This window comes from Schistocerca piceifrons, chromosome 5 (genome assembly GCF_021461385.2).
Source record: "Schistocerca piceifrons isolate TAMUIC-IGC-003096 chromosome 5, iqSchPice1.1, whole genome shotgun sequence".
Classification (NCBI taxonomy): Eukaryota; Metazoa; Arthropoda; class Insecta; order Orthoptera; family Acrididae; genus Schistocerca; species Schistocerca piceifrons.
The window spans coordinates 526,680,644-526,702,300 of record NC_060142.1 but is presented as its reverse complement, the minus strand read 5'-3'; positions in this window follow the sequence as shown (position 1 = coordinate 526,702,300).

Genomic DNA, 21,657 nt, shown 5'->3' with positions numbered 1-21,657 from the left:
CGATCCCATGACAAAACGTGCCACTCACCGCTCTTCGTTGGATCTTCTGTATCTCTTCTGATAGTTCCACGTGGTAAGGGCCCCAAATTGAAAAATACTCAAGAAGTGCTTGAACAACTGTTTTTTTTTAAAGCCACTTCTTTAGTGGACGAATTAAACTTCCTTAAGATCCTTCAAATTAATCTCAGCCTGGCATCCGTTTTACCTCCATATCCTTTTCATTTCGGTACAAAATTGTTAAGGCTTTCGTGGCCTTTTGTTGACAAAATGCCTGTTGACTTCTGCGAAACGTCAGTTTCCAGTGATTTTTGTCACTGTAATATAACACTGGCTCTAGCCAGTTAAGATCATAAAGTCTTGAGAGGACGAAAACATTGTATAGTCACAGTGCCGGCTATCTGGCCGCCAGCTTAAATGCCACCAGTGAATTCCTTGTCCAGCGGCGCTGAGGGAACAGTTGGGGACAGGACGCTGGGCCCACCCTAAGAACAGAGACTGCTGTTACTTTTAAGAGAGAAGGAATATTATAATATTAAAAACTCCACAGTATTTCAACCACTTATCGCAGAACTAATCTGAGTACACCAAAATGACCAAACAGTCATAACGCTTCATCTACATGGATACTCTGCAAATCGTGTGATTTGCCGAGTGCCTGGCAGAGGGTTCATCGAATAGCCTTCAGAATAGTTCTCTATTATTCCATTCCCTAACAGCACAAGGAAAAAACTAACACCTGTTTTTTCCCGTGCGAGCTCTGATTTCCGTTATTTTATTATGAAGATCGTTTCTCCATATGTAGGTAGGCGTAGAAAAAATACTTCCTGCATTTGGAAGGATAAAGATACGGATTGAAATTTCGTTAGAAGATTCCGCAGAAACGAAAAACGCCTTTGTTTTAATGATGTCCATCCCAAATCCTGTATCATGTCCGTGACACTCTCTCCCCGATTTCGCGATAATACAAAAAGTACCGCTCTTCTTCGAACTTTATCGATGTACTACGATTATCCCATGTAACGATCCCAGACCGCGCGGTACTCCAAAAGAGGACAGAAAACGGTAGTGTAGGCAGTCTCTTTACTAGATCTGTTTCATTTTCTAAGTGTTCTGTCAATAAAACTAAGTTTTTGGTTTGCCTTTCCCACAACATTTTCTATGTGTTCTTTTCTTTTCAATTTAAATTGTTCTTAATTATAATTCAAGCTATTTCATTGAATTTACGGCCTTTAGATTAGACTGATTTATCGTGTAACCTATGTTTAACGGATTCCTTTTAGCACGCATGTGGATGACCTCACACTTTTCATTATTTAGGATCAACTGCCAATTTATGCACGATTCAGATATCTTTTCTAAATCGTTCTGCAATCTGTTTTGATCTGCTGATGAGTCTGCTAGACATTAAACGATACCATCATCATCTGGAAACGACGTAAGATGGCAGCTCATTTGGCCTCCTAAATCGTTCATATAAATAAGGAACATAAGAAGATCTGTAACATTACCTAGATGACTTTCCGTCAATTACTACAAACTGTGACCTCCCCGACAGGAAATCACGAATCCAATCGCATAAGTGAGGCGATATTCCACTAGCATGCTATTTCACTACAAGCCGCTTGTGTGGTACAGTGTCAAAAGGATTTTGCAAATCTATAAATACGGAATCATTTCAAATTCCTTGTCAGTTGCACTCAACAAATCGAGTGTCTAAAGAGCTAGTTGTGTTTCACTAGACAGATGTTTTCTAAATCCGTGTTGACTGTGTGTCAATAGACCGTTCCCTTCGAGATAAATCATAATGTTCGGACACAATGTATGTTACAGAATCCTGCTACATATTGACGTTTTTGACATAGGCCACAAATTTAGGGAATTGCTCCTACTACTCTTCTTGAATATTGGTGTGACCTGGGCAATTTTTCAGTCTTCGGTTACGGATCTTTCGTTGAGCGAGCAGTTCTATATGATTGTTAAGTATGGAGCTAGTGCATCAGCCTACTCTGAAAGGAACCTAATTTGGTATGTAATCTGGACGAGAAGACTTCCTTTTATTAAGTGATTTAAGTTACTTCACTACTCCGAGATTATCTGCTTTTAAGTTACTCATGTTGGCAGCTGTTCATGATTCGAATTCTGGAATATTTATTTCGTCTTCTTTGGTGAAGAATTTTCGAAAGGCTGCTTTTAGTAGCTCTGCTTTCACAGAATTGTCGTCGATAATATTTCCACTGTTATCGTTCAGAGAAGGCATTGACTGTGTCTTGCCGCTAGCATACCTTAGAGACAACCAGAATATCTTTGGATTCTCTGCCAGTCTTCGAGATAAAGTTTCGTTGTGGAAACTATTATAAGCACCTCGCTTTGATGTCTGCGCAAAACTTCGAGCCTCTGTAAAAGATCGCCAATCTTGTAGGTTTGGCGTTCATTTAAAATTCTCTGTTTCTGCAACAGTGTTCTGACCCGTTTTGTGTACCAAGGCGGATCAGATCCGTCGTTTGTTAATTTATTTGGTATAAATCTCTTAATTGCTGTCGACACTATTTCTTTGAATTCAAGACACATGAGGTCTACAGACACACTGTTAATTTGGAAGGAGTGAAGTTTGTCACTCAGGAAGGCGTCTAGTGAATTCTTATCTGCGTTTTTGAATAGGTATATTTTTCATATATATCTGGTGGATTTGGAGGTTACTATATCCAGTCTTGCTACGCTAACCCTGTGTTCACTGTAACCCGGTATCCGTTTTGATGCTCGTTATTAGCTCAGTATTATTTGATGCCAATTCTCAAGTGTGTTTTCATAACCATTTACTGTTCACGAGGACTCATGAACTAACTGCTCGAAATAATTTTCAGAGAATGCGCTTTACACAATTTCGGATGATGTTTTATGCGTATCTCAGGAAGTAATCAGGTATTTTTGCCAACATATCGAGGGTAAATTGAAGCCACTACTACAATTGTATTAGTCGGATACGTGTTTGAAATTCGACCTAAGTTTTCTTTAAACCTTTCAGCAATTGTATCATCTGAATTCTGAGTTCGCTGAAAGGTTCCGATTATTATTTTATTCCGGTTGCAAACAATGACCTCTGCTCATACTAACTCACAAGAGCTGTCTACTTCAATTTCGCCACAAGATAAACTACTTCTAACAGCAACAAACACGAAACCGCCAACTGTGTTTAGCCTATCCTTTCGGAATACTGTTAGATTCTTCGCAAAAATTTCTACTGAACTAATCCCCGGCTTAAGCCAGCTTTGAGGGCTTGTGGGACGTATGCAGTCGGGGTGATATGGGACTACAGATACATCTAGATACAACTCTGACAGGTGACACGTGCGTAAGCATCCTGTCTGATCACCTGCATCCATTCATATATATTGTGCATTCCGATGGACTTGGACAGTTCCAGCAGGACATTGCGACACCCAACACGTCCAAAACTGCTACAGGTTGGCTCCAGAAGTATTCTTCTGACTTTAAAAACTTCCCGCTGGCCACCAAACTCCCAAGACACGAACGTTATTGAGCATATCAGGGATTCAGTTGGGTTGGGTTGTTTGGGGGAGGAGACCAGACAGCGTCAGAGGTCATCGGTCTCATCGGGTAAGGGAAGGACGGGGAAGGAAGTTGGCCGTGCCTTTTCAAAGGAACCATCCCGGAATTTGCCTGGAGCAACTTAGGGAAATCATAGAAAACCTAAATCAGGATGGTCGGACGCGGGATTGAACCGTCGTCCTCCCGAATGCGAGTCCAGTGTGCTAACCACTGCACCACCTCGCTCGTTGGCTATCTGGGATTCCTTGCAACGTGCTGTTCAGAAGAGTTCTCCACCCTATCGTACTCTTATGGAACTAAGGACAGTCCTGTAGGATTCAAGGTATCAATTCCCTTCAGCGCTACTTCACACATTAGTAGAGTCCATCCCACGTCGTGTTGCGGCACTTCTGCTTCCTCGCGGGGCCCCTACACGATATTATGCAGGTGTACCTGTTTCTTTGGCTCTTCAGTGTAGTTGTTAATTATTTCTGAGCTGTAGAGAGGTACAATATTAATTATTTTTGTGAAATTATTGAATATATGTTTTCTGGTTCTGTCTGAACCAGAAAGAACTGAACTTGTATGTATTCTAAATACTTTTATTACAGTAGTGTACGGCAAAGCGTGATGGTTCTCGTATGAAGCAACCTATTACAATAAGTATTATCTTTAAGAAAGACTGTGAGTTGTAAGGGAGACAGAATGTAGCCCTTTGCCGTGGACCTATATGCAGTCGCGCGTCTTATTGGCTCTGAGCAGTGCTGGTGGGCGTCCGGAGGCCGGCAGGTAGTCAGTCGGTGATAGGAAAAGCGGAGTTCATGTTACGTGGGCGAAGAGGGAGCTACGTGCCGGGAGTCGTAAGAACGGTTTTCAAGTGATGGTTTAACTTGGGTGACGTGTGGTTGCACTAGATACTTGAACAGTCGTCGGGACTCTAAGAATATTCGTGTGATGTGGGACTAACACAAAACTCAGCAGCTAAGGTGTGTTGTCGATGTGAACTCTACGAAAAATTAATACTGCGGAGTATGATACATTTTCATGTCAATACAGAATAGCATGCGTCACTGTGCGATTTTTTTAATTATTAATTATTCAGATAATTTATGTTGGACCACCCCCTTCAATTATTTCATAGAGCTACCGAATGAATAAACCAATCATTAAATTAAAAATCTTCTTGATCGACACATTAGTTAATTGTATCATCACCTAATATCATATCTTCTATTTATTTTTATTTTTTGTTACTTTTTATTCACAACGACTAGCCAATATGCGGTAAATTATGCTGTAAGATCACTGGCAATTTTTGATGTATATTACAGTCAATCTACTCCATAGCGTTAAAGCTGAAGTTTGTGGCTCAGCCTCTACGACGTTAGACATTAAAATATCTAATCTGAGCAACACGTTGATCAGTACGGTTTTTCAAGACATTTGCTTCAGATACGTTGCAAATAGTTTGTCTCATACGGGATAATGAAATGCGACCTTAACTTTCTTTCCTCACTCATTCCACTTGTGGGGTGACGAGTGAGTTACTTCCAAGAGTTTAAAGTTTTGATGCCGTCTTTAATCACGTGAACCTGGCAACTAATTTGGTGGTCAGCCAGAAAGCGAAGGGAAACATACTGACCTTAGTTTCCAGTCTGCACGGCCACATTCCGGTCCAGCCCACTGAAAGAAAGTTGTCTGTTTCCCATTTCCTTGCGGGCTCAGGACTATGACTTCAGTAAAAGTTTAAACTTCCAACCAAGATTTAATTTAAGTTTCTCACAAACAGACCAGATTGTTTTTCGCCCTGACTGACATCACTCAATTGAAAGTTCGCAATAAATGTTCAAAAATTAATGCTCGCCATAAAAGTGGAAATAATTCACCACTTGCCACGCGGAATTGAATTTCACACGGACGGCACACTAACAGCTATTTTACCGAATTCTAAACGATCCAGGACGGTGTACAGTCCTCGCGAGTTCACTATCCGTTTTCACTGCCAAATACGCGCTTGTCACAGCTCGGCTCTGACGTCATCCGAGGCAGAACGCGACGAGACGTTTAACTGACATGTACCTCACAGTGTCTGAGAGCGAAGGGAACCTTTCTACTGCTTCAGGGGCTGTATTTATAAGGTGCCGGTGCGGACTGTCGAGAAAACATCTGTACACCTGCCTAATACCGTGTAGGGTCCACGCGAGCACGCTGAAGTGCCTAATCACGACGTATCATGGACTCGACTAATGCATCTAGTAGTGTTGGAGGGTATTGACAACATTAATCCCGCTTTGCTGTCCATAAATTCGTGAGAGTACGAAGGGGTGGAGATCCTTTCTGAACAGCACGTTGAAAGCCTTTCCCCAATAATTATCATTTATGGGGAGTCTGCAGGCCAGCGGAAGTGTTTAAGCTCAGAATAGTGTTCCTGGAGCCAATACGTAGCAATTCTGGATGTGTGGGGTGTCGTATTGTCCTGCTGGAACTGCCGAAGTCCGTCAGAACGCACGATGGACACCAATGGAACCGCTGAAGAGACAGGATGCTTACGTCTATGTCGCTTCTCAGAGTCGTATCTAGACGTGTCAGGGGTCCCATATCACTCTAACTGCATATGCCCCACACCATTACAGAGCCTCCACCAACTTGAACACTCCCCTCTGACATGCTAGGTCCATGAGATCATGAGGTTGTCTCCACACCCCTACTCGTCCATCCGCTCGATACAATTGTAAACGAGACTCGTCCGACCAGGCATTATGTTTCCAGTCATCAACAGTCCAACGTCGGTGTTGACAGATCCGGGAGAGGCGTAAAAATTTGTGTCGTGCAGCCACCAAGGGAACACGAGTGGGCATTCGGCTCCGTACGCCCATATTGACGATGTTTCTTTAAATGATTCTCACACTTGTTGATGGCCGAGCATTGAAATCCACAGCAATTTTGCGGAATGATTGCACTTCCATCACGCTGAACGATTCTCTTAAGTCGTCGTTTGCCCCGTACTTGCAGGATCTTTTTCCGGCCGCTGTGATGGAGATTTGATGTTTAGCGGATTCCTGATATTCTCGGTACACTCGTGATATGGTCGTACGGGAAAACCCCCAGCTGATAGCTAACAGGGTGATACTGTGACCCATGGCTCGTTTGCCAACAATAACATTCAATTTGAAATTCACTTAAATCTTGATAACCTGCCATTGTAGCAGCAGAAACCGATCTAACGACTGCGCCCACTTATTGTCTTATATAGGCGTTGCTGACCGCAGCGCCGTATTCTGCCTATTTACATACCTCTGTATTTGAATACACATTGCCGCCCGTTGTGGCCGAGCGGTTCTAGGCGCTTCAGTCCGGAACCGCACTGCTGCTACGGTCGCAGGTTCGAATCCCGTCTCGGGCATGAATGTGTGTGATGTCCTTAGGTTAGTTAGGTTTAAGTAGTTCTAAGTTCTAGGGGACTGATGACCTAAGCAGTTAAGTCCCGTAGTGCTCAGAGCCATTTGAACCATTTTAAGTCGGGACTGAGCAGAAGTCGACCACAATTTCAACACACATTGCTATACCAGTTTCTTTGGCGCTTCATTGTACATCCGCGGCGCAATCTGGATGCTATGACATTTCGAGCGTTGAGTTCGCAAAGGAATTTGGTGGCTTTGAATACATTTGATGGGGCTGCTGACGGCTGGCGAGAATACTGTTGTATCGGTTGTGGCTTGGCCAGTGCGGAAGCGCAAGCGGCTCCGGTGGGCGGGTTAGCGCTAGCCTGCGGTTAGCGCCGAGTCAGCAGTATGGAAAATCCCGGAAGCGCCGATCTGAGCGCCGTGCTCGCTGAGCAAGCTTTACCTGGCGGCTTCCGCTACATCATGTATGGAGTCAAACTGTAATATTCACTAAATATACACGGGAGGCCGTACAAAGATTTAAAGAGAACAGTGAACACAGCTTATCAATCGTAGCGGTGGGACGAGCTAACTGCCAATTAAATCTTGTTTATAAATACAACATTTAAAAAGTTATTACAGTGTATAATTTTCATGTTTATGAAAATTATATCAGACGACCCCAATACATAATTTAGGCTCCGATACGTCATATGAAAGCTGATGATGACCCCGGTTATGGTGACAAGTTACTTTGAAAATTAAACATATTAATAAACGGTTATAAGAAAATTAATTTAATTATATGCATGTGGTGCCACAGCTGCGAGTTCCTCCCCATGAACACACTGTATCAGGCCACTGTGAGAATTTATAGTTCTTTATCCAATTGATTCTTAGGCCTACGTTTAGTTAACAATAGCTACGTGTTTGTTATGTGCTCAAAGTCAGTCTTTCCACTAGAGTCAGGCTTCAGCTTTGCTTGTAGCTAGAATTTAATAAAATTATTCACTGTGGGAAATTTGATAATTTCTTTTTTATTTTGTCTGTTTGAGTTGTGTGAATATACTATTCATTGCTCCTGCGGTTGCTGGTATGGGTTAACTTGAAAGGTCTCTGTTGGATTCCTTTCATGTTAATTTCTTAAATCTGTTGTCATTTACGGCATAAATTCCACTTCTAAATTTACTGTGGCGTTTCAGACTATCTGGGAGGAGACTGAGTAGTGGAACGTGTTACTTTTACACATAAACAAGAACGATCTGTCACACTACTACACTTTAAAACACAGTTTATATGTAATTCATGTCACACAGTCTCATACGGAACCTACATCTGCTTTCTTTCATATGCTGTATATGATAAGATACTGTCATCTTCCTTCCCTTCCGTGTGAGAGGATGAATGAGCAAATGTATTTCTAGTTGCATGCTTGAGGGTAGCAGACAAGCCTGTCTGCTAGAGAACAGTAGGACCAACGTCGGAACAGGTAGCTACGCTTTCTAAAAGCAGAGAGGTGTCTATTCTTGGTATGGTCCTGTCTGTCCCTTGTCATGTTGGTATAGGAAGCTGCCCCTCTGGCCACTTCCGTTTGTATTTGTGAGCCACCCTCAGGAAGGGACCACGGCAGTCTGTCCGCGGCGAGCGGCTGAAGTCGTAAGATCTCCAGCTAAGCACGTGTCTGCTAAGTCCGTAGGACAATGGATTTTTTAAGTTCAGCCTAACTGAAAATTTAATCACCTTTATTTCAGGTTTATCTCTAAAATATCTAATGTTATCTTAAATTGCTATGCAGTGTAATTCGAGTGTGAAGTTCAGAATATATTCCGGTAGTTGCTTTGTCACTACTTTGTGAGTAAAGTGGAACCACGTGTTGATCAGTAACTCTAACTAGCATCATCAATCTTCAATGCGAATGTGCGTGGATTATAACGTCTCGTCTTGACAATATTTTTTAATATAGCAACTTTTCTTTACGTTCAACCCACGTGGGGTGTACTTTGTGAGGCCAGTACCACGTGCTTATACAATTGTTTGACCCATCAGGTTAGTAGTAAGACGATAGTAACCAGTTCCAGGTTTTTCTTTTGTAAATTGCTTTTCGATCTAATTTATTTTAATTATCAAAATTATTGTGGAGTTACACTCATTGTGTAAACCAAGTTGACCACATGTAGCATGTGGTGTAATCATCAAAGTAGCCCTCAGCTATTCTTTTCGGGAAGATTTCACAGAGAGTTACTATGAATTTAGTATACCAGTGTGTGGTAATTACATGATGGACAGGATTGTGCTACGAACGTAACTTCTTTGGGTGAAAATTGAATCAGTTGGTTGTGGTTAATTTCCTCTTGCATATGTTTCAACGTTCTTCGTGTGTTATTTTATGAATGCAGTGTTGTATGCAGTCTTCCAATCTTTGCTCCATATTTGATGTGTTCCGTAAGATTAGAAACTCACATTTTCACAATCCTAAACAAGGCACCAGTTATGAATCAAGTTTAATATGCTGAAATTTTAAATGGTAAAATAAATGTCCAAGTAAAACCTGTTTTATTTCTTTCTATTTAAATTTTCTTTTATATATATATATATATATATATATATATATATATATATATCACCGGTTGTCATATGACTATTAAAAGATTATATTTAATGTTAGCCTGGTTGGAAATTTGGTAAGCTAGACTGGATACCTGGTGAAACAGTTGCGCAGTAATGCAAGGTTAACTTCCCCAGACAACTCACAGCTTTTAATCCGCTTTTACTATCTTGAATATCAGCACCGCTTACACCTCAAATTAAGCAACATCGTTACAAACTCTTCCATTCCCAAATGTCACTGTAACTAGTCATACAACGATCTGTATATCGTTCGGTTGTAGCACCAGACATATTGGCTGTCTTGTCCCTTAGAGAATTTGTTGACTTTGAATTTCTTGTACAAAACTATTCGTGCCTTTTGACTCCCAGTTGACAACAAGGTGTGTGGTTTGATAAAGGGTGAGTTACCCCAAAACCGGTAACCATAGCAGCAACAATTTGTATATTCATGTAAATGAGAATCACAAAATAAAAAAAATTTCAATTTTTTGTCAGTCCTATAGAGTTGCCGACTTACCACCCCTAAAGCAACTTGCCCCGAATCAGCAATTACTTGTTATTATAACATTAGCATTCAAATGTTCCACTATGAGGTCGGAAACTGATCCAGAATATTGATTACATGTTCTACTTTGTATATATGTGCAGCTTACGTTTAATTTTCTCGAACGGTGCTTGTGTTGAAAATAAGACTATTGAGTTTCGTATTGGTCATGTGACTGAATCTTTAAAGAAGACTGTATTGGTTAGCAGTCGGTCCTTTGTAGGATGCTCATCACTGTGGAAACATCAGTGAGGTTTCGGCAGCCAAAGCGCCGCTGGGCGTCAGGCTTTGCTTCTGGGATTTACAAAACTTTTTGCGATAGAAGTTCAACATTTGGAAATATTTCAGGATTTTCTGTTCAGACACAGTTTTTGAATAGCTGACAAACTTTGATTATTTTTCAGCCGAACAAATTTCCTCGTTGTTTAACTGCTTAAAAGCAGCTGTGAACACAATGACTTTCTTGCATTTATGGTTTTTATTGTGTGGCAAAGTTAATGTACATATAACAATAAAAATGTCGCATCATCCCGATGTGCTGTGCAGGTGTGTTGCAATTGCGACTGTTCCTGCAACGATCGAAAGTCGCCCCAGATTTTTTTTCAAACCTACAAACAGTTACCATTAGCGCTAACTGCGAGCAGAACGCCGCACTCGCGTGGACTGCAGAATTTCAATTGAAAGTAACGCACCTGTTGGGACGCATTACGGACGTCTTTGGAATAGTTCTACGAACGTCACTCATGCCATGTAGGAGATGATTGGGTCTGCGTCATGTTACTCGCAAAAGGCTTATCAACCAGGGAAGTTCCTCGACGTGCACCGGCGTCGATATGTTGTGATGTCACGGGTCTTTCACGTTTAGCACATACACAGGATGATCGATATCTATGACTTTTGGCCCGAAGGAACTGTGAGCTGCGTGCTCCAGAACTAAATTCGGCTTTCGAAGAGTCCACAGGACCTCATGTATCGCAACGAAATGTTAGGAGACAGCTTTATGGTGCGAATCTCCATTCCCGATTATCATGGGGAGTATCGCATCGTACGGCATACCTTGGACTCTCATAGAGAAGGACAAGAACTCAAGCAGAATGGACGTCCCAGGATTGGTAGGGAATACTGTTTGCCGGCCGTAGTGGCCGAGCGGTTCTAGGCGCTTTAGTCTGGAACCGCGCGACCGCTACGGTCGCAGGTTCGAATCTTGCCTCGGGTATGGATGTGTGTGATGTCCTTAGGTTAGTTAGGTTTACGTAGTTCTAATTTCTAGGGGACTGATGACCTCAGAAGTTAAGTCCCATAGTGCTCAGAGCCATTTGAACAATTTTTGAATGCTGTTTATGGACGAATCTCTGATCTGTTTGTACCCTGCTAATCGCAGACAACGTGTTTGGAGACAATCCGGTAGTATCGAAAGCCGTCAGCACTTCGTCCTACAAGTGCATCAAACTAATGTTGAAGTGATGTTCAGCGGTGGCATTACCGTACACCTCTCGTGGCTGTTCAGAGCGATCTGCTCTACAGTAAAGCAGTAGAGGGAAAAGATTCTGCAGCCCATAGTGGAACCGTATGGGCAACATTTTGGTGACAGTTACATCTTGGTGGATAACAACTCGCATGATCATCGTGCTTCTCTAACGAACACGTTCCTTCAACGTGACAGGAGGAGCACAATGAAGTGGGCTGCCTGTTCCCCGGACATGAACACAATCAAACATGCGTGCGGCCGGCCGGAGTGGCCGTGCGGTTCTGGGCGCTACAGTCTGGAGCCGAGCGACAGCTACGGTCGCAGGTTCGGATCCTGCCTCGGGCATGGATGTGTGTGATGTCCTTAGGTTAGTTAGGTTTATTTAGTTCTAACTTCTAGGCGACTGATGGCTTCAGAAGTTAAGTCACATAGTGCTCAGAGCCATTTGAACCATTTCGAAACATGTGTGCGGTCGATTGAAACGAACTGTTTTTGGACGTCGACAACGACCGAGTACTCTGAACTATTTACACAGAATCGTCATTGAAGAGTGGAACATGTTGGAACAGTGCTGCTGGCTTGACGATCTCACCGACGGTCTGCGGCGATGGAAACAATCCTAGATCCGAAAAGGGGGCTTCCCAGCGTTGTACAACGTACTGATGTTGCTCAGGAGTTGTGTGAAAAACCCTCCATTGGAAACAAAACATTTTGTCTCTACATAACTTTTTTTTTAAATTTGATGGTTTGGAATCTTTACAGTTGAATACATACGCCTGCCTCAGAGCCAACTTTTGCTTTCTGTGCCATGAATTTCGAAATAGCTTTCGCTCCTGTGTGCATATCAGTGACGATAGTCATGATGTCAAGGAAGAGTTCATTGTGAATGTTAGTGAGATTTCACGTTGTTCTAGTCTACAAACCTCTTGCTGATTCTTCGTTACATAACGCATGCTTTTATGATCTTATTCCTCAATTGCTACAGTGTGTGAAAGCTATGCATGCACTACATAACTATATTTTGCAGCGTTACTTTGAATATAGAACATTTGATGTATTTTGACGTAAGGCCACCGTTGACATGTACTTGTGTTCTTATATAAATAAAAACTTAAATGTTCATTTATTCAAAATCTCAAATCTCTGATCATTCGTCACTGATTCATTTGAAATTTCGACTCAATATTTCATGCGATTACGTGCGTGTTTAAACAGAATATTTGTATTATGGCTTCATTGCTGATTAGGATACTGGTATGGAATGTGAATTTGCAATGACAATAAACAAGGCGCAAGGAGTGAGGGGAAGAATAGATGGACGGAGAACGGGGGTGAAGGAGGGGAAATGGAAAGAGAGATGGAGAAGGAGGAGATGGAAACAGGAGAGGAGAAGATGGAGAGGGAGGAGAATGAGGATGTGGACAAAGAGAGGGGTAGGAGGAGCTGGACAGAGTGAGGGGGAAAACGAGATTAGTACCTGTATCCAATTCCAATACATATTTAACAGTTGTGAAGTGACTGAAACGGTTTACCAGAAAAATGAACACCATATGCGATCTAGAGTGACTGTCTTTGCCACATAACAGTTTACTGAAATGTAATGAAATAGGAAGCAGAACGCCCAGCACTTACTTTCACCACTGAGTCACTGAATGTTTGTGAATCAGAATCTCTTGATCCAATGAGAATTGCGGACTATAATTTAACTCGTCTGACAGGTTTTCAACTGCAGTAAAAATGTAGTATTAAATCTGCTTCGGAATGTGCATTTTTGTAGTAGCGGCCTTGTGTTGAAATGTATTTGATGCAAACCATTACGAGAAAAGTAATGAAATTCTATCATATAATTTGGATAGAAGTTCACTATTTACTTGTACAAACGAAATCTTTAACTTTCTATATGTTACAATTATTGTTATACTTACTCTCAGAACGTTTATTGCAAGTTGTTCAAAGAACTCAAAATGGCTAAGCTTTCCAAAAACATAGGAAATAAAATCTGTTAATGAATCAATTCCAATACTATAGAACTCAAAATATAGAGCAAATAAATTTATACCCGATACTTAATCTTTTATCCAAATTATTGATACGTCTGAACCTCGGTCTCGTTATTTGCAATAGCTTTTGTGTACCTGGGAACTATAGAAAATGAAGAACTTCACGAAATAGAGGCTGCCGGTGTCAGATAGAAATGACGTGACATAAATCGGGACGAGATAATAATTACCCTAAAACTAATAATTATGAGACCATTTTATATGATAATTCCCTTCGAGATAAATTGCAGACATTTATAGACTCGTTTTCAGCCTGGACATGAAGTATCCCTACAATAGTGCGTGTAAAATCATTTAATTCAAGACTTGATCCATTGATCAGGTTAATATTTAAAGAAAAATGCAACAGATCATCCCAAACCCGTGTTCAGAATTACTCTTCCCACTTAAAACAATATTTCAAAATAAAAATAAAAGGGTAATAATTACTGTTTTGTTCTGAATATTTCAGACTCTAAGTTTGCTCTTCCAATTGCACAAAATGGGTATAAGTCATTAATTCTTCAGGATCGCCCAGGGAAGATGAGATCAAGTGAATCGGAATTAAGTTATGCACCCTCTGCTATTTATAAAATAATTCTTATTGTAAAATACAACAAATTTCAGCAATACATTTCAATTACACTATTTTCTGTTTTCATTTATCTATCGTAAACAAAGATAGTTTCACTTACACATTTGATACAAGAGCCCATTAGATAATCACTCCCTCTCTTTGCCACTCCTGAAAATATTTTTCAATTTGGTACACGTTAGGCGTCTCTCACGTTGCACAATACAGGAAGGCTTTTTTCTCTTAACGGAAATAGAGAAGCCAAAGTACAGATATATTTTCTTATCAGCTATTGTACATTTTTAAAACGATATGATTTTTTCTCAAACAAAAAGGAAAAATTCTGTTAGGTACCCATTCGAATATATTCCCCAGGACTCCAAACATCTACGAAATGACTGTGTAACGAACCATAATAAAAAAATAAGTGTCACACTAGAGTCTTTGTAATTCTGGATGTAGCAGGAGGGGAGGACAAAAGAATTTTTGAAAATTTGTTCAGAAACTATTGTTACCAGATTAGAAGGGAAGCAAGGGTTGAAAAGGCAGGGAGTAGTTGTAGATTATCCACAATGCTTTTCAAGCTGAGCAAGCCGTAAAGGAATCCAATGAGAAATCTTGAAAGTAAATCAAATATAAGAAAGTAGAAAGAAAACTTTCAGGTTTGTCGTTTGTATGGTCATTGCGGAAGAGAACTTGGACGAAATATGTAGTTTCCTGTGAAGGTGTTATAAGACGAACATTAACAAAAGTAAAAAAAAAAAAAAGTGGAACTGACTGCAGTCGAATTAAATCAGTGATGGTTAGGTTCAAATGGTTCAAATGGCTCTGAGCACTATGGGACTTAACATCTGAGGTCATCAGTCCCCTAGAGCTAGAGCTTAGAACTACTTAAACCTAACTAACCTAAGGACATCACACACATACATGCCCGAGGCAGGATTCGAACCTGCGACCGTAGTAGTCGCGAGGTGATGGTTAGGAAATTAGCTTAGCAAGTGACACCTAAAAGTAGTAGATGGATTTTACTATTGGAGCAGTGAAATGATAGCTCATGATCGAAGTAGAGATGTGGAGCAGATTGAAAAATGAAGACTGGCAATGGCAAAAAAAGCAGTTCATCAAAGCAAGAATTCATTTACATGTAAATTAAAATTAATTGTTGGGAAGCCTTTCCTGTAGGTATTTCTCTGGAGTGTAGCCTTGTACAAAAGGGAAACGTGGATGATAAGCAGTTCAAATTAGGAGAGAACAGAAGTTTTTGGAATGTGGCGCTACAGAAGAAAGCTGGAGATTAGTTTGATAAATCGAGTAACGAAGGTGCACCTAACAGTTGGGTGTAGCAGGCTTGTAGCAAAGAAACTAAGCATAGGTCAATAGTGAAAGATAGTAGGAAGAAAAGTGTGTTCCTGCTATGTAGTATCCATGGGAGGGGTGTAGCGCCAATGGTACAGGACAAGTTTGGAACAGGATAACAGTCCACAAGTGTTGTGAAGCCTAGTGCTAGATTCAGCCAGGTGACAGAAGACGTAGAGATACTGAGTACACATTTTGACTAAGATAGATCATAGTACATGGAGCAGAGAACAGCCTGTCTGAAGAAAGAAATTATTGCATTAAGAATGCCTTGGACGAAATGGCAGGGGCAGCTGCCAACATAAGTGTGAGTTTTGTCGAGGCCTTGCAGAGCCGTGACTTACCCTGGGTTAACACTGCTGTGAGAAGATGAACATAAAGTTGATCAGCTGCTGCTGACTGAAATGACACAGCAACTTAGTGCATAGTCTGCTGCTACAGTTGCGAGATGGGATATACTAGACATGGTCTACATCGGGGTAAGTATGAGAATGACAAGTTGCCTAAGCTTCTTGCAGAAAATGCACAAGAGAACACCATCACACCTATGATGGCAGAGAATCAACTTTTTTACCTTAGAGACATCCAGTTATGAACGAAGCTGAAATGCGGAAGAGCACCACAAAATGCTTAAGAATGCATAGAAAAGTAAGGTTAGCTTATTTCATCAGAATATTGGAGGACAGAGTAATATGGTAGAAGAACTTCTTGTCTGTTTGAAAAATTTAGAGAGTTCTAAAAAGATAGACACCCTGTGCTACCCTGAGCACCACATAATTACAGACTTAGATCAGTTAAATACAAAAGAATACACTCTAGCATCTTACTCATGTAGAACTAATACGGCAAAGGAATAGGTTTTACAAATATTAAGACATACCATCAGTTGAACAACATTGAGAAGAGTATATTTTATGGTGATTAGCACACAGAATTGTGTGCTTGTGAATTAACACCGAAAAATAGTTCACTTTCATTAACAACTGTGTATAGATTCCCACTGGGAAATTGTGGAGTTTTTATGAGAGATTAGGATTTTTCACTATGCTGTGTGTGGTTAGTTCAGTGTAGATATTATTAAAGGATTTTGAGAGGAAAATTCATCTGTAAACCTGATTTGAAGCCTGCAATTTAATGTCACTAATCAACTTTCCATAGAGTACAGCTGCATGCCATCGGCAAAATTTATGGCTGTAGTTTCCCCTAGTTTTCGTCCGTTTGCAGTGCCAGCACAGCAAAAGCCGTTTCGGTAAATGTTACAAGACCAGATGAGTCAGTTACCCAGGGTTAGGAAGTCTTTTGTGAAGGTACTTTTCTGGAGTGTAGCCATGTACGGAAGTGAAACACGGACGTTAAGCAGTTTAGACAAGAAGAGAATAGAAGCTTTTGAAATGTGGTGCTACAGAAGAATGTTGAAGATAACATGGGTAAACACGAAACTAATGAGGACGCACTGAACAGAATCGGGAAGAAAAGAATTTGTGACTTAACTTGACTAAAAGATGGAATAGTTGGATAGCAGACATTCTGAGACATCAAATTTAGTACTGGGAGTAAGTGTGGGGGGATGAAAGTCGCACTAAGGGACCAAGAGATGAAAACAGTAATCAGATTCAGAAGGTTGTAAGTTGCAGTAATTATTCGAAGGTGAAGAGGCTTGCACAAGACAGAGTAACACACAGAGCTCCATCAAACTGGTCTTCGGACTGAAGACCACAACAACAATGGGTTTTCCAGTATGGGTGGATAAAGGCAGTAAGATACTAACTGATGATGTTTCCTTTGATGAAGTTCAAAGCAAGAAAATAACTGAATATCCAGTAACAACCGACCATGATTCACAGTTAGGATAAATAAAATAGTGCCTTACAGTACTGACACTCCTCGGTGGAAATAAGATAGAGTAAATAATGACTACAGAACAAATGTTTTCAAAAATAGTTGACAAGTGGTGACACGGAAAGAAATTTACTATGAACCAAATGCTAACATAAGATTTAATCTGTTCCACGGTAAATTAATATCATTAAATAAATAGTTTTCCATACAATCTTATCAAAGGACATTAAACAGCCATGTGAAATCCATGAATGACTATTGGGATTAAAGTACCTTCTGAAAGGAAAAGGGAAACATATCTTTAGGCACGAACAAGCAGAGATCATGCTTTAGCAGCACACTACAAACACTACTCAGAATTACTAGGATAAGTTATTGCAAAAACAAGGAATATTATGGCAGAAATCAGCAATTCCGGTAACGGATTTAAGGCTAGAAGGATTATAGTGAAACGAGAGGCGGACCAACTGGCCAAAGAACAGGATAACATTGCTATTGAAAGAAATGGAAGGGCTATAAACAATTAGTCATGGTCAGCAAATGAATGTAATAGTCGTTTCTTAAATATAGTAAGAAGTATAGGAACAAACAGCTTAGGAGAAAAATCAAAAGAGTATGTCAACCAAAAGAGTATGTTAAAAATAAAAATAAATATGTTAAAAACAAAATTTAGGGACAAACAGTTCAAGAGAAAAATCAAAGGAGTATGTTTAAAAACCAACTGTCATAAAATTCAGGTTTATGAACGTATCACCAGCCCTAACGCTGAGACCAAAAAAACTTACATATCCCCTCAAAAATAAAACCTCATACGGATTTGACGGTGTATCCAAATGAGTACTAGTGATTTGTTCCGATATGATAGACCGTGTCTCGATTTAAAATCAAGATTTCCGCTTAAATAATGAAAGCTGCATCAGTTACTTATTTTTTTTACTTAGCACAAATCGTTTCGAGAACTGATTATCATTTTCAAGTGCATTTGTGCTTTTGTTTAAATAAATGTGTTTGCTGATGTCTGCATGCGCTATTTTCGGAGTCTCTTGCGTATTTTTGAAGTTAGAAGGTATTGTGCCTCCACCATTATACAGAATATCACACACACACACACACACACACACACACACACACACACGCACGCACGCACGCACACACACAGATCATCACTTACAATATTTTTTTACAAAACATGCTACAAAACAAACCATATAGAAATTATGATAGACTCCAATAAGGATTTTAAAAGAACATTAGGTGTATGCTCATGAAAATTATTATTCAACATGTGAAACTGAAAAACGTCTAAGCCATTGGAGAGGAAAATAGGTGCACTAACACGCCGACTAAGTTCTAAAGCAAAGATGTAGAACTAGAATGTGTAGCGTCTGCAGAGGACATGGTATTAATTTCCAAGAGGAAATAGAGTCAAACACTCTCGAAATACGGAACTGCTAGACTCAGCTGATACAAAAAAACATAAAAGAACTGTAACTGTGTGACAACTCACACTATCACGTACCACACTATGGGTAGAAGCCGATATGGAACGATCGTCACAAACCTTCTGATCTCTTCCGCTCAGTTTCCTAATATGGTGGAACAGTATTGGCATGCAAGTATTTTACGCCTGCTCCACTTCTATGAACATTTTACATTAATCCGGGATCCACAGACTTTCATCTCATACAAATGCGGATATTGACAGAAAGGAAAAATACGCAACTGTTTCTTGCCAAACATTAATTATCTTAATAGGTAAAAGATAATATATTAAAAATACTAAATAAAATAGAATCAACTTACTTTCATAAAAAATCAGTAAAATGTATAAAAAGAATCTCTGATATTCTGTTTATACTTCTGATCACTCAGTGGTTTCCGATGTAGGAAAACAGTGGATATAATTTAGTTTCGAAGTGAAAGTAGCCAGACTCCGCTACATTTTTGCTACTTTTTGCCTAATGTTTAACAAGGAATTCGAGTACCAAGATCCCATGCTACCCTCACTCAAAATGCGGCAACTCTTCCAAATGTTCCCGAAAAAGCTTATTAATTCCCATGCTAAAACTTAACAGTATCATCCCCAATGATATACCTCGTTTACCATCCATCCACGCAACATGTACCGTGGAGACTTGAGTCCCCTTCTGCCCAAGAGGTCCACGCAGGTGACTGCACACTCCTGCGTGCACTAGAAACATATGCTCCTTACCCCCCTTCCACTAGAAACAGTATTCCATGGCTGCATATGTTTCTGCTACCTCGTATACTACTGGGAATGCTGTCCGACGGATAATGTACCCCCGTTCCCCTTGAACGACCAGTTATTCAGACGTCGCTCATCGCGCATTTCCTTTCAGCAGTCACGCGCCTTATGACCCAGTTCCTCACATTCATAGCACTCCCCTGTTGACAACATTCCTTTCGGGTGTGCTTCAATAACACTTCACAGGAGAAAACACTGCAGTCACTGTGACACCGTGGATCAACATCTATTCCCCTGGTTGCATGGAGATCCAAATGGCGGCCGAAAAATCACTTTAGTTCCCCATCCTGACCCTCACTGACATGTCAGTAGAAATGCCCATTAAAAACATCCAGAGCCCTATTCTCTGCCTCGTGGATGATAAATCTGTCGGCCTCCGCATTGTGCATTAGCTCGTACGTTGGTGCATTCTACGCTGAAGTGCGAGAGAAACTAGTATAGGAACACGTACTCAAACACAGAGATATGTAAACAGGCAGAATACGGCGATGTTGACGGCAACGCTTATATAAGACAAGTGTCTGGTGAAGTTGTTTGATCGGTTACTGCTGCTACAATGGGGGGTTACCAAGATTTAAGCCATTTGCACGTGGTGCTGTAATCGGCGCAGGGACGAAGGGACACAGCACTTCCGAGGTAGCGATGAAGTGGGGATGTTCCTACCCGACCATTTCGCGAGTGTACCGTGTATATCAGGAGTCAGGCAAAACGTCAGATCTCCGACATCGCTGTGGCCGGAAAAATACCCTGCAAGCACGGGACCAAGGACGACTGTAGAGAATCGTTCAACGTGGCAGAAGTGTAACCCATCCGCAAATTGCTGCAGATTTCAATTCTGGGCCAACAAGTGTCGGCGTGCGAACCATTCACTGAAACGTCATCGATATGGGCTTTCGGAGTCAAAGGCCCGCTGGTGTACCCTTGATGACTGCACGACACAAAGCTTTACGCCTCACCTGGGCCCGTCAACACCGACATTGGACTGCAGAAGACTGCAAACATGTTTCTTTTCGGAAGAGTCTCGTTTCAAATTGTATCGAGCGGATGGACGTGTACGGGTGTGGGCCCTGCATGTCAGCAGGGGACTGTTCAAGCTGGCTGAGGCTGTGTAATGGTGTAAGGCGTGTGCAGTTGGAGTGATATCTAGATACGACTCTGACATGTGACACGTACGCAAGCATCCTGTCTGATCACCTGCATCCATTCAAGTCCTTTGCACATTCCGACGGACTTGGGCAATTCCAGAAGGACAATGCAACATCCACACATCCAGAATTGCTACAGAGTGGTTCCAAGAACACTACTCTGGGTTTAAACGCTTCCGCTGGCCACCAGACTCCGCAGACATGAACATTATTGAAGATATCTGGAATGCCTTGCAAAGTGCTGTTCAGAAGAGATCTCCAGCCCCCCGCCCCCCCCCCCCCCCCCCACACACACACCATTTCTCTTACGGATATACCAGGGGTATATGGACTGCCCTGCATGATTCATGGTGTCATTCCCTTCGTCACTACTTTCGACATTAGTGGAGTCCATGCCACGTCGTGTTTCGGCACTTCCGTGTGCTCGCGGAGGCCCTGCACGATATTAGGCAGGTGTATCAGTTTCTTTGTCTCTTTAGTGTATTTTCTAATTGCGCCAGAGAAAGACTGTCTCCGAAAAGCCTTGCGCTATCCTGCTTATGATTGCACTCCACGAGACTGTTTACATCTGATCAAACGTCGAGGCTTACAAAAATTCTTGTGGTACTTAATGTACGTTTTCACTTTACCTGATAACTGCAGTTTGGTTGTACTCAAGGCCGTTTCCCCCGATCAGTTTCCCAATTCGGCAGCAGACTTCAAGTTAGCCATAAAAGCACATACGTCGTCGGTTATTTTCCCCGCGAATACTACTACAGGTATAAGGTTAGCTGCTGAGGGACCAACGGAAGCGGCTGGTGCACACGACACAGTTTTGGTCTCTCTCGAACCAGAGCGAACTTGCTCACCAACAGCTTCCCACCATTCCGCTATCCTCGCATAGAATGCCT